This window comes from Panulirus ornatus, chromosome 48 (assembly GCF_036320965.1).
Source record: "Panulirus ornatus isolate Po-2019 chromosome 48, ASM3632096v1, whole genome shotgun sequence".
NCBI lineage: Eukaryota > Metazoa > Arthropoda > Malacostraca > Decapoda > Palinuridae > Panulirus > Panulirus ornatus.
In genome coordinates, this window is record NC_092271.1 from 24988386 (window position 1) to 25003535 (window position 15150).

General features: G+C 45.3%; 1 protein-coding gene across 9 annotated transcripts in view; it reads left to right on the plus strand.

Annotated features, from left to right (window-relative positions):
• Positions 1-15150, plus strand: part of LOC139763866 (cell adhesion molecule Dscam2-like) — a 441821-nt gene that overhangs the window by 82891 nt on the left and 343780 nt on the right. The gene's annotated exons all lie outside the window — the stretch shown is intronic.

A 15150-nucleotide genomic window follows, 5' to 3' on the forward strand; every position in this document is an offset into this window, starting at 1 on the left:
GTTGTTGATTACGGACGTTCTGAGAGGGGCAGGTAGCCTTGGTGGAACTGGTGGAGTTTGCCGTGCTATTTAAGAGGAAATGGCGTGTAGAGAAGCGGTGAGAGTGAGCGAGCTTGGAAAAGTGACGTGCGTACCGAGATGCCGAGGGAGATTACGTGAGAAATGGCGTAGGGTGAAAGTAAATGATACTAGGGGAACGGAAGGGGAGAGCAAGGTATTTAAGGGAAGCAGTGCTTAAATGTGTGGCGTGGGGAAGGTTTGGATGTAGATGTATTGAGACAAAAGGTCAGTGAGAGTTGGAATGAGTAAGTTCATCTAAATCGCTTGTGAAGGACTAAATGGTATGTGTATGGACAGAATCTGCGAGGAAGGAGTGCGTGTGATTGGGAGTAGTACAAGAGGAAGTGGAAATAGTTCAAGAGGAGGGTAAGAAAACCGTAAATGAGGGGCAACAGGGAAGTGGGTGATGGAGTATTGATAAATTTCAGTGGGAACAAGAAACTGTTTTCGAAGGGGATTAATAATGTGAGGAGAACAAAATAACACATGGAGGGGGGTTGGAGGGCGCGACTTTGATGAGAGTGGAGAGTGTATATGAATAAATCTCTGCATTGTTTATGGGAAAAACAAGGAAGGCAAAAGCATAGTCCTACGGCAGTGACTTACTGATATCTAGTTGAAAAGAAAAATTATGATTATGACGTTTATATATAGATGTAACTTTACACGATTTTTGCGAAAGGTTTCTTTTCTTTTCACACAATGTGTTTGTTGATATTACATATTTCTGACGTTGTTTTAACCATTGCTAATTATTGTGATTAATGTACTATAATCTTCCTTTATTTTGTTGCATTGAACGATACTTTGTCAAGCACCATTAGTCGATGCACCGGAGAGAAACGAGGAATGAATTAGGGTCTGTGAGGTGGCAAGTGGGAGGGGTGAGGAGTGAAGACAAAGACTTTAGGTTTACCGGGGCGAGTAAAGGGGTAGGAATTATTGGAACAAAGGAGGGGTGCGCGAAAGGGTTGGAGAGGAAGGGTTAGACATGAGCGGAAGGAAAGATGGCGGGAGACAAAGGGTGAGTGAGATAATGAGGGACAGAGAGAAAGAGAGAGATAGTAAGAGAGAGACGGGGAGAGTATGCTTGGGAGATTGTGTGTGTGTGTGTGTGTGTGTGTGAGACAGAGAGAGAGAGAGAGAGAGAGAGAGAGAGAGAGAGAGAGAGAGAGAGAGAGAGAGAGAGAGAGGATAGTACCTGTCATAGCCAGAACGTACCTCCCGCTTATAACGACACAGGGAGCCAGCTGGGTATGAGAGAGAGAGAGAGAGAGAGAGAGAGAGACGCTTCTGTGTGAAGGGGGAGGGAGGGAGGGAGGGGGGGGGGAATGGAGAGCGGAGGGGTTAAAAAGGGGGGAAAGGAAGGGATTGTGTTTATATTTCATTAGTCTTACCCCCTTTATCATGAACGACCACCCAGGAATTTTGTAACACTGCCAGTGAATTATCACCGTTACCCAGGGGAGTGAAGGATCGCGGCGGACAGTGGCCGTGGCCAGCATTCACTGCTGCAGTGAAAAGGGGGTGTGGGTGGGAGGGGGGAGGGGAAGAATATTCCGAATGCTCGTATTGACGCAGTGAACCCGCGGTGACGTACACTATGTGTGTGTGTGTGTGTGTGTGTGTGTGGTGTGTGTGTGTGTGTGTGAATGGGGGGAGGGGTAAGGGGAGGGTACAGACGTCTATTTCCCTCCTCCTCCCCTCCCCCCAAAAAAAATATGACAACACCGGGTACAACATACAGGAACAACACTTGGCTCTTGGGGGAAAAAAAACGTGAGAGGTGAGTCGTATGCAGATCACGTCCTGCAACACACACGAAACACTTTATCTTCACTGGGTGATAAGGTGATAAGGACAGAGATAACAGCTGTTGGTGACGACGGATCGTTTTCTTTTGTTTTCTTTTTGTTTTGAGGGTTGGGGGCGCGCGAGGGGGTCACCGTATTAAAGAATCCCACGTTACATGTCCCAAAATTTTGGTATAAATCAGTTTTGAAAGGAGTGAAAAACATACGATGAAGGGTTAGGTTATTTGGGGTGAGGTATCCCAAAACCGGTTTCTCGAAGATTGGGTGTAGAAATAGGGAAGGCGATATAGAGTGTCGTACACCTTTTGTGAAATAGGGTACAGGAATAGGGAAGAGGATACGCAGTATTTTCACATCATTCTGAAATAGTTAGTTGAAATAGAGACGCCCAGTGCCCTGCAGCTCCCTGAAAGAGGTTATATAGATATAGAAGATGACGAGGTTGACTGTGTGTGTGTCACGTGGTTTATGAAATAGCTCCTAGAAAATATAGGGTCACCACCCCCCCTCGAGAAAGTGGACCAGTCGACTTTCCACGAAACAAGAGAGCAAGTTGAAGCAAATATATTTACCCCATAATTCAAGAGGTTGTGCCTAGTGCCTGATTCTATAACTTGCCGTCGTAAGAATATTGTTGATTACAACCCTCCCTCCCTTCCTCCCCATCTCCCCCCCACCCCCCATTGTAAAAACATACGTTTCGAGATGGCAAGCGAGACCTGCTGGCTCTTAAAAACACAAGACCATGGCCGGGTGTGATTGGGAGGTGAGTGTTTATTGGAGCAACGTCAAGCAGAAATCCCGATAAACCGAGGGGGATGGGTGAGTGGGGGTAGGATGGGGGGATAATGGCCAATTATCCGTGGGTTTTTTTTTTCCACGATGTAATTAGCCGGGTTGTTAGTGTATTATTTCGATTGGTGGGAGGGTAAGGAGAGGTCGGTTGTTAATTGACGCGTTAATTACGCGTTAATTCGGGTTGTTTTTGGGATGTCTGGAGGTTCTGACGCTATATCTGGGTAGTCTCGGTTTATCCGGGGTGGCACTAACGATTTATCCGGGAGTAAGAGGATTTTATATGAGGTGGTTGTGCTTTATATGAGGTGGTTGTGCTTTATATGAGGTGGTTGTGCTTTATATGAGGTGGTGGTGCTTTATATGAGGTGGTGGTGCTTTATATGAGGTGGTGGTGCTTTATATGAGGTGGTGGTGCTTTATATGAGGTGGTTGTGCTTTATATGAGGTGGTTGTGCTTTATATGAGGTGGTGGTGCTTTATATGGGGTGGTTGTGCTTTATATGAGGTGGTGGTGCTTTATATGAGGTGGTGGTGCTTTATATGGGGTGGTGGTGCTTTATATGGGGTGGTGGTGCTTTATATGGGGTGGTTGTGCTTTATATGGAGTGCCGTGGGCTTTCTCCGGGGGGGGGGGTTGGACTTATTCTTCGTCGTGGTGACGCTTCCCTACGGGGTACTGGGGGTCTGTGAAAGCTCCAAACGTTTTACCCGGGGTGTTCTGACGCTTTATCCACGATCCTTTTGTTTTTTACGGGGGTTTAGACGCACCTTAGATTCTGTCTCCGGGGTCTAGACGTTGTCTCAGGGGTGTAGGTCAGGCTCAAAATCCCTCTCAGGGCCTTAGACATAGTCTCTAGGGGGGTTTAGACCCAGGTTTAGATTCTGTCTCTGGGGTTTACATACACCCAGCCTAGACTCTGTCTCAGAGGTTGCGACGCAGTCTCTTGGGGTGAAGCGTTGTATCGGGGGCCAGGCTGAAGGCATGAGGGAGTAATTGCAGTTAGAACAATAGTGACACCGGTACGAGAGGGGTGAGGGGAGGAGAGGGGTGAGGGGAGGAGAGGGGTGAGGGGAGGAAGGTGGGGGAGGGGGGAGAACACTTGTCACTTGCATGGCTGGGAGAGGCGAGGAGCCGAGAGGGGGGGGGGGTGTGGAAGGGAGGTGGAGGCGGCGAAGGCGAAGAAGATGGGATGTAAGGAGGAGAAATGATAGACAAAACTGAAACAAAAAAGAATAATTGTAAGAATTATACAAGGCCAGCAGGTATGCCAACGTTGGCGGAATATAGTGACAGCGTTGGCGGCGCTGCTCCGCGTGGGAATTGCCGTCTAGGATTAATGGTTTATTTTCATGACACCTGCAGGGGGCTCTGTTGCCAGGGTTCTTTGTGTTGCCATGTGGTAATTGCCTGCGTGCGTTGCCATGGTCGTCAGTTGCCGTGGTTGTTTGTTCTTCCCTCCTCATCCTCCTCTCGTGTCGTCGGTCTTGATTGTTGCCATGGTTGTGTGTTGTGTAGCGGCCTTGTGTTGCCATGGTTGTGTGTTGTGTAGCGGCCTTGTGTTGCCATGGTTGTGTGTTGTGTGGTGGCCTTGTGTTGCCATGGTCGTCAGTTGCCGTGGTTGTTTGTTCTTCCCTCCTCATCCTCCTCTCGTGTCGGTCTTGTGTTGCCATGGTTGTGTGTTGTGTAGTGGCCTTCTGTTGCCATGGTTGTGTGTTGTGTAGCGGCCTTGTGTTGCCATGGTTGTGTGTTGTGTAGTGGCCTTGTGTTTCCATGGTTGTGTGTTGTGTAGTGGCCTTGTGTTGCCATGGTTGTGTGTTGTGTAGCGGCCTTCTGTTGCCATGGTTGTGGAGTAACGTGGTCAGGTGTTGCCCTCGTGTGCCAACCTTGACATCTGTTGTGGTCGTACGGTCATTGTTGTTGTTGTTGTTGTTGGTCGCGATGGTATGAAGCCCTGATGCATGGCTGAGAGAGAGAGAGAGAGGGAGAGAGAGAGAGAGAGAGAGAGAGAGAGAGAGAGAGAGAGAGAGAGAGAGAGAGAGAGAGAGAGAGAATCATTCGGTGTGTCATTTCTGTTGTATGATAATAAATTTGAGTATCAGTCGTGGGCGGAGGTCGTCCTGCTGGGGGGGGGGAGACGACAACGACCCTGGAGGAGGAGGAGGAGGAGCCTCTCCCCCCACCCCTGCCCCCGCCCTTAGCTCGGTGATGGTGTGATGGTGAGGCCAGCGATGGTGTGTGTTGGTGACGCTGCTGTTTCCCGTGAGGGTGAGGGTTTTTGCTGGTGGCGATGGTCGTGCCTGGTGATCGGCCCGGACGAGGGTGATTAGTGAAGGACGAATGGTGTCGTTGGTGGTTAGTGTGGTGAGATGCTTTGTGTGTGGGGGGGAAGGGGGAGAGGTAATGGTTGTGGTGAGGGGATGGTGAAACTGTTGTGGCAGGGTGATAGTGTGTGTGTGTGTGTGTGTGTGTGTGTGTGTGTGTGTGTGTGTGTGTGGAGGGTGTGTTTGTGTGTGTGTGTGTGTGTGTGTGTGTGTGTGTGTGTGTGTGTGGAGGGTGTGTTTGTGTGTGTGTGTGTGTGTGTGTGTGTGTGTGTGTGTGTGTGTGTGTGTGGTGAGTGAACAAAGGAGGTGTGACACAGCGCCGCCAGCTTAGGCCTCCTGTGTCACAGTCCAGTTGGGCCAGTGTGGTACAGACGGATTGGATATGTATGGGAGGGGAGTGGGGTCGAGGGGGAGGGGATTTAGTGGAATGGCTAGGAATCGTGAGGGGGCAAGAGGGGAGATGAGGAGGAGGGGGGCATAAGTGTATATGGGGTGGAGAGATGGAGTTGTTATATAGATGTAGGGGGAGAGGGAGGGAGAGGGCAGGACAAAGACCAGAAGAAGGGAGAGCAGGGAGAAGATGAAGACTTGCCCTTTGTTTTCAAGCCCCAGGGTGTTCTATATCTGTTGCTCCCCCCCCCCCCCCCCCCCCCCCGCCACACACACACACACACACACACACTTTTACCTTTTCAGAAACCTCGGAAATAAAGGAAACGAGAGAGAGAGAGAGAGAGAGAGAGAGAGAGAGAGAGAGAGAGAGAGAGAGAGAGAGAGAGAGAGAGAGAGAGAGAGAGAGAGAGGGAAAAAGAAATATCGTTTGTAATTCTGAATTTTAGAGAATTTAATTATGTCGGAGATTCTTGCCATAAAATGTATAATTGAATTCCGTGCCGGCTACAAATTGGTAGTGAGTGTCAGTAGGAAAATGTTGAAAAGGTCTGCATTTCAGAGGGGGAAAAAATTATTAATGATCACTGATGATGGCACGTATATCAGTAATTGTATACGTGTTCTGGTAATGAGTTATATATATATATATATATATATATATATATATATATATATATATATATATATATATATATATATATATATATATATATATATATGCATCCGTTATCTCTCTCTCTCTCTCTCTCTCTCTCTCTCTCTCTCTCTCTCTCTCTCTCTCTCTCTCTCTCTCTCTCTCTCTCTCTCTCTCTCAACTGCCTTCTTTATTTGATCATTCATATACCTCAATGGAAAAGAGAGAGTCTAAAATCTGCTACCTGGCCCGACATCACCACAAGACTCACACAAACAATATAGAAGTAAAACATACAAGATATAAATAGCAAAATGAAAAAAGAAAAAAGATAAAGAGAGGGTTTTGAAATATACGATATTCACAGAGTGAAAGATAAAAAACAAAACAATAGCCCTGACAGGATTGACGGGGAAGCACATTGCTGCAAACAATAGATCCGTCAACGACAGACCGAGAGGGAAGGTGATCTAAACAACAGGTCTTTGGAACAACAGACCGTTTGGGGGGGGGAGGACCTGACCCCAGATCACGAGACCCAGTCAAACAGACCCACAGACAAAATACATGAAGAAATTTATAAGAGTAACAGAAAAAGTGACCCTCAGACACGGAACCCAGTTAACAGATCCATTAACAGACAGGAACAGACAAGAGACACGGGGAACAGACAGAAGACGCCAAGGCAAGAAAGTCATTAACAGACACGAAGAACAACCCCGTTAACAGAAGAAATCCATTAACAGACACGAAGAACAACCCCGTTAACAGAAGAAATCCATTAACAGACACGAAGAACAACCCCGTTAACAGAGGAAGTCCATTAACAGACAAGCAGTCGACAGACACGAAGCACGCTTACGAATGATAAGTCCCAGTCCTTTAACAGGCACGAAAACACAGACCGTTAACAGACGAGCAGGAGACTCTCCCCAAGTACCAGAAGCAGGAGAGAGAGAGAGAGAGAGAGAGAGAGAGAGAGAGAGAGAGAGAGAGAGAGAGAGAGAGAGAGAGAGAGAGAGGACATGTACGCAGTTTGGGCACGGCGTTATTTCACCTTTACGACCGTTCAGTGGTTGGCTGATCCCCATAGAGAGGGGTTAGGGGCGATAGACGCAGTCGACAACCCTACACCATCACCACCTCCCCCTCCTCCCCCCCGCGCTTCCCCTTACACACACCCCCCCAGATAGTCAGTCAGACCCACTCTCCCCCCTCCTCCCCCCCGCTTCCCCTTACACCCCCCCAGATAGTCAGTCAGACCCACTCCCCCCCTCCCCCCCCGTGCATCACCAGAATCCCGCTCTCCATAGATAACTAGACACCCCCCCTTTTCGCCCCCCCCCCTCCCCTCCTTCCCCCAACTACTCTTCCTGGTAGAGGCAGACAACGCTCCCCCCCCCCCCCACACCACCACCAGCAGTCCCCCCAGGCGATACCTCTCGCTCCCTCCCTCCGTCCCTCCCTCCCTCCCTCCCTCCCTCCCTCCATCCCTCCCTACCTCCCTCCCTCCCTCCCTCCCTCCCTCCCCTCCATCCCTCCCTACCTCCCTCCCTCCCTCCCTCCATCCCTCCCTACCTCCCTCCCTCCCTCCCTCCCTCCCTCCCTCCCTCCCTCCCTCCTTCCCTCCATCTCCGTGTAATTATCTCGCCATCTTGCTCAGGGTCGTCTCCAGCACCATTGTCCGTCCCTCTCGGTCGGTGCCTCCTCCATCACTCCCAGGTTTTCCATCTAGTTTGTTGTTCCCCACCACCACCCCCCCCCTGTCCCTTCCCTCCCATTACTCTCACTCCTTCCCCTTCCATTCCCATTCCCAAGGCCTCTCCATCACTTTGGCCGCCCCTCCCCCGCCACGCCTGACCCCATCAGTCCCATCTTCCCAGCCGTCTCTCTCTCTCTCTCTCTCTCTCTCTCTCTCTCTCTCTCTCTCTCTCTCTCTCTCTCTCTCTCTCTCTCTCTCCCTCCCGTTTCCCATCACCATACACCACTCCTTTACGGGGTCTATTATCCCCCGCATCTCCTCCCCCCCACCTCCTCCCCCCCTCCTCTCCCCTTGTGGTCATGACAACTGTAAAGGACGTTTGAGGAAGCCATGGAGGGGGGGGGGGGGGGGGTTGAGGGGGAGGGTTGCTTTGTGGGTAGTGGCTCATGGGGGAAGGACATCACCCCCCCCCCATCCCCCACACTCTCACCTCTCACGTTACCAGCAGTCGCTGGGGGAGAGGAGAAAGTGGGGAGGGGAGAGGGGAGAGAAGGAACTGCCCAAATCTTTATTAACTCCCAAAGGATTTTCTTCAAGACATCTGCATCTAATTCTCTCTCTCTCTCTCTCTCTCTCTCTCTCTCTCTCTCCTCTCTCTCTCTCTCTCTCTCTCTCTCTCTTCTTGATAGAGTTTTCTTCAGATTTTTCGTAGCAGGTAAGGAAGGAAAGAATATCTCACAAGAATGCCGGCAGTGACATATGAATATGTAAATATAAAACACAAAAATGTCTTCTCGTATTTGATGAAGCAATTAAAAGTTTCTCTCAGAACGTATTAAATCACTTCCCTCCGTGCCTCTTAAAAAGAGAGTTACGTACAGATTCTCATATAAAACTATATATATATATATATATATATATATATATATATATATATATATATATATATATATATATATATATGTATATATATATATAGATATATATAATATATATATTATATATATATATATATATATATATATATATATGTATATATATATATATATATATATATATATATAATATATATATATATATATATATATATATATATATATATATATATATCAAATACCATGATCTGGTGCAGCACACACGAATATAGATACCTGTATGGCCGACGTACGTCAGTAGCCCGGGATGTGTACGATAGACACCCAGGTACGATACAAACGCTTCAAACGGCCCCCGATGAACATCTTTAAAGGTACACTGGTTCGATACCCCCCCGCCCGTGTGACATGTTGGAGAATAGTTCGGTACGCTCGGTAAACACCAGGTGAGGGAGAGACAGAGAGAGAGAGAGAGAGGCTACGGGATAGCCGCGCGGTGGTGATGAACCACGGGAATGTGTGTGTGTGTGTGTGTGTGGAGAGAGAGAGAGAGAGAGAGAGAGAGAAGAGAGAGAGAGAGAGAGAGAGAGAGAGAGAGAGAGAATATGGTACGTCTCGCTGGTTGAGGTGATGCGATGTTTATTGGTCAGTACGTTAATACTGGAGCTCCTCCTCTCGTTGTACGATGATGTGTGCTACGGTACGGCGCGTGAGCACGGCTGTACGTAGCGACCCCTGTGAACACGAGAGTGTATGTCCCGTTAGCACGACGGCGTCCCGACCCCTCCTGGGTGTGGTGTTCTCAAAATTTGAACCGTCCGTCCTGTTCAAAAGGGGGTTGGGGGCGGGGGGATTTAACCGCCATAAAGGGGGGATATATAGGATATATATATATATATATATATATATATATATATATATATATATACATATATTATATCTATATATATATATATATATATATATATATATATATAAATATACTTATCTATATATAATAGCTATGGTTTATACCTGCAGCCTTTCCTCCATTCTCGTCGCCAACCACCACACCTGAAATGCACCCCCCTCCTCCCTCCGCGCGCGCTGCGCGCGATTGTAACGCTCGGAAAAGACAAACAAAGGCCACTTCGTTCATCCACCTCAGTCTCTAGCTGTCATGGATTTGCTTATGCCATGGGTCGGTCTTAGAGACAGGAACGTCGTGAGAAAATGTGAATTTTTACCATCCAGACGTAAACATTCTCTCTCTCTCTCTCTCTCTCTCTCTCTCTCTCTTCTCTCTCTCTCTCCTCTCTCTACTCTCTCTCTCTCTCTCTCTCTCTCGGTGGAATAATTCAATATATCGGGGAGTGACGTCATAGGTCGACCCTTTCGAGCCAATATCTCCTGTGTTTTGGTCAGATGGAGTCCGCACTGGGACCAGTTTTACCAGGCTCGCAAAAACACAGACACGAAGGATATATATATATATATATATATATATATATATATATATATATATATATATATATATGTGTGTGTGTGTCTGTGTGTGTCTGTGTGTGTCTGTGTGTGTGTGCTTGTGTGTGTCTGTGTCTGTGTGTATGTGTGTCTGTGTATGTCTGTGTCTGTGTGTGTCTGTGTCTGTGTCTATGTGTGTATGTTTGTCTGTGTATGTCTGTGTATGTCTGTGTCTGTGTGTGTCTGTGTCTGTGTCTGTGTGTATGTGTGTCTGTGTATGTCTGTGTCTGTGTGTGTCTGTGTCTGTGTGCTTGTGTGTGTCTGTGTATGTCTGTGTCTGTGTGTGTCTGTGTCTGTGTGGGGAAGAGAAAGGGGGGGTGGGTGGTAGGTATGTAAATTATGAATCTGATCTAAAATTAATTACTTTCCGTTCGGAATTCTCTCCTCTGGATATTGCATATGGGAGAGAGATGGACGGCCTTAATTAATTCGGCAAGTGATGCGCGACTAAAATGCGCCTGGTAGTTTAATGTAATATTTCTGAAGAGTAAAACTATATATATATATATATATATATATATATATATATATATATATATATATATATATATATATATATATATATATATATATATTTATTTATTTATGTATATTTATATTTAATTTTTTTTCATTGCTCATATGTGACATCTAACGAGGGAGTCTATTTTGACTTATTTGAACACGACGGGACGACCCTTGAGCACGGCGGCACGATCCTTGAGCACGACGGTAAAACCCTTAAGTTCGACGGTACTACCCTTGAAGACGACGCTATGACCCTTGAGCACGACGGTACGACCCTTCAGCACGACGGTAAGACCCTTGAGCACGACAGGACGACCCTTGAGAACGACGGTACGACCCTTGAGCACGTTGGGACGACCATTTGATTACAAATGGCTTTTGTGACCTGATGGTAAAGGGTCAGGTCAAAGGCCAAGCCATCATACTGAAGGGTCGTACCGTCTTGTCTCGCCTGTAGTCGTACCGTCGTGCCCTAAGGGTCGTGCCATCGTATCCTCAAGGGTCGTACCGTCCTGTTCAAGAGGTCAAATCCAGCCATCAGTTATTGCATTTCATCATGCTGTGGCTAACAAACCACTCACGTCAACAGCCCATCAAGTCGTCATCACAGTTTACTACACAGTGAGTGACATTTTAACACCACCAAGTCTCAGAGTTAACCTTAGAAAGTGTTAAATCTAGCGTTGAATTTAACTGATGATGTTTAAAGTAACTAGTCCTTCACCCGGAACGGACCGTGTTTACATCAGCGTTCCGTTCCGAGACTCATACATCACCCGTACCTCACGCGATCCGTTCCCGAAAAGTCATTTTCGCCCTTATTCCAAGCGTTCCGTTCCGTAAGCTATCTTTCACCCTTGGGCTTATATACCGTAAAGGTTAATTTTCGTAAAGCGTTATAATGTTTTTTTTTTCCACCCCATCCTCGTCTGGGGAAACGTAAAGAGAAGTTAATCACGGAGTCTGCTCTGTTTTTGTTAAGAGTTATGGCTTCGCTATGCTTATCTCCCGCCGCCATGCTGGCAGAGTTATGGCTACGGCCGCTAGTGGGAGGAGGGGCAGCACCGTCGCGTCACTCAGAGTAATGAGGCGGAGGTGGTATAGTTTCTCTTCTGTGTATACCTCGTAACACGGAATGACGGAAGCCTCCCAGAAATTATATATATATATATATATATATATATATATATATATATATATAGATAGATAGATAGATAGATAGATAGATAGATAGATAGATGTAGATGGGTAGTTAGGGAGGTAGGTTGATAGATAGGTACAGATATAATTTCTGATATCGGGTACACATCTTGTGATTAAGAGAAATATGTTTATATATATATATATATATTCATTTTTTTTTCTTCCTCTTCTAATATTACCCCCTTGTTTCCTACCCCTGAGGGGGAGTGAGGAAGAAAGCATACGCACCCACATCAAAGGGAAAAAGACGCATTATCGAACGAGCGAGAGGCAGATATTAGCGGGATTAATGAAGAAGGTGAACATAATGATTTCGAAAAGTAACAAAGATGTACACCCCCACACCCAGCCACCCCCCCGCGCGGCTTTTGTTTTTGGCGCGGAATTACCAGCCTGGGCCCGGAGGATGTTTTGTGTCTAGCTGCGTGGGCCTGCACACACACACACACACACACACACACAGGACGTGGGTGCTGGGAACCACGCGGACACACACAGAGAGAGAGAGAGAGAGAGAGAGAGAGAGAGAGAGAGAGAGAGAGAGAGAGAGAGAGAGAGAATATGAAGATAGTGCGGCTCGATCGTGAATGAACGAGTTAGGTCCACTTCGCAGTCTTTTGTTGACTCGTTTTCTACGGTGAATATACAGCGGTGCGGGGTTTATGTTTTTTTCTTTTTTCTTTTGTTATGGAGGGTGAGGGGCGATGCTGTAGTTTATGCTACCGTCGCCAACACCTGAGAATGAAGGGAATGAACGGTGTACACCTGAATGAAGGAAAGAAAAAAGGAAGGAACCGTGTATCAACAAATAAGATATGGAATATATATATATATATATATATATATATATATATATATATATATATATATATATATATATATATATATATATATATATATATATGGATGTGTGTGTGTGTGTGTGTGTGATGTTGTGGCAACGTATAAAGCGTGCACACAAATTCTCGTAATATCACAGCATCCTACGTTCGTGTGTTCATACTCTCCACACGAGCGAGGGAGATAAACATCTCTCCGTCTGTGGTATAATTCATTATCGCGCCACCTGCACTTTATTTATTGCTGCCTTTGGTTTATTACACCCAGTCGGTAGTCACAGTCTTGACTTTGATGGAGTGAGTGAGAGTATACAAGTCATGTGTTGGAAATGATATATTATGCTGATTTGAATGTTTAAATGTACATGGTGGGATAGGATCTTTGATACCGTCCAGAGAATTAATGTATATTTCATTTCTTTGTTTATATATATATATATATATATATATATATATATATATATATATATATATATATATATATATATATATATATGTATATATATATATATATTCACCATTTCCCGCGCTAACGAGGTAGCGTCAAGAACAGAGGACTGAGCCTTAGAGGGAATACGTGGGAAGTGTTCTTTCTCCCCTATCCCCAGGATAATATATATATATATATATATATATATATATATATATATATATATATATATATATATATATATATATATGGTTGCTTTTACCTCGAAAGAGAGATACATGTTTGTGAGGGAGGCTGGCGTAGTGTGAGGTGATTGGAATGCATATTTTGTGAAGACCCCCACACACCGTCACACCCCCACACACCCTCACACCCCCTCTCTGTTGACTGGTATGTTAGGGGTGGGGGAGAGGGGAGTGTAGAAGGCTTTCACGGGCGTGGATACAACAAATTTGGTATTGATCTCTGTTGTTTACTGGTGTGTGTGTGTGTGTGAGAGAGAGAGAGAGAGAGAGAGAGAGAGAGAGAGAGAGAGAGAGCTGTGTACGAGTACATATGACGAGGGACTGTGAGTGTGTGTGAGAGAGGTGGAACAAGAGGAGGCCTCAATGAAGATAATTATCACAGTTGTTAATGATAATTACAGTAATGATGATAATCATAATAATGATGCATAGACGAGTAAATATAAAGAATATTAAGTATAGCAGTGGTAATAGATGCTCATTAATGATGATGATATTAATGATAATGATTATAATGATAATGATGATATTAATGATTATGATTATAATGATGATGATGATGATAATGATAATCCTGACGCCCACGCAAGTATCATACCTCACCAATATGTAAATATTGCAGGTGGCCATATTACCCTTCATCATTGGAGCGTCTGCTGTTGAAATATATGCAAAGAATGCAATATTGCCCCCCCCCCTGATAGCCAGACACAAAGAGAGAGAGAATTCCATCTCTTTCATATTGCAATATATATTTTCTTTCCTCTTGTACTCCGTCCAGGCGCTAATGACAGACCAATTTTTTTTTTTTTTTTTGCCTTTTATTTAATTATTATTCTCATTTTTTGGGTCAAAAAATGTCCATTCTCCTGACGGTGTCGGAGAGTCTCTCTCTCTCTCTCTCTCTCTCTCTCTCTCTCTCTCTCTCTCTCTCTCTCTCTCTCTCTCTCTCTCTCTCTCTCTCTCTCTCTCTCTCTCTCTCTCTCTCTCTCACACACACACATATATGGGTGTGTGTGTGTGTGTGTATTTTCATATCATGGTATTTGGTTGTAAATGAGTGTTATTAATTGATGTTGTAAATGAGTGTTATTAATTGATGTTGTAAATGAGTGTTATTAATTGACTGTAATGTCGTGGAAGGTCATTAATGGTATGGTGAATGTCACATCATTTCCAGGCATTATGCCCTGCATGAATTCGTTGTTAATAGGAATTAATCATTGAATGATGCGTGGATTTATGTAACTCTGGAAGGAAATTATTATTATTATTATTATTATTATTATTATTATTATTATTATTATTATCATTACTATTATTATTTTTTGTTATTTTAGTTCTTGCTTATAATTCAAGGTTGAGCGAATCAAACTGGGAGAGACTTAGAGACTGAAAAGAAAATTAGGCTCTGTGATGAGTGTGTAAACACACACACACACACACACACACACACACACTCAGAGGGTACTTAAGAGTGAGACTCGAGTAAAATAAGTATGTGGTGGTCAGTGCGAAGCTCTTAATCTCCTGTATTTAAAAGCAAATTTCCACCTCCCACGTAAACATTACCAGTCATCTCTCGCCAACAACTCCCAGGGATAACTGTAGTACACTCCCCTGCTACACCCGCTCCCCCAGGTGTACAGCTGTACCTACTCTCCCCTGCTAAATCCTCTCCCAGGTATACGACTGTACTACTCTCCCCTGCTTAACCTCTCCCAGATAAAAAAAAGAACTGTACTCCTCTCCCACACTGAACCTCTCTCCCGGCTAAACTGCCCTCCTCTCCCCTACTACACCTTTCCTACCAGGCCTCCTCTCC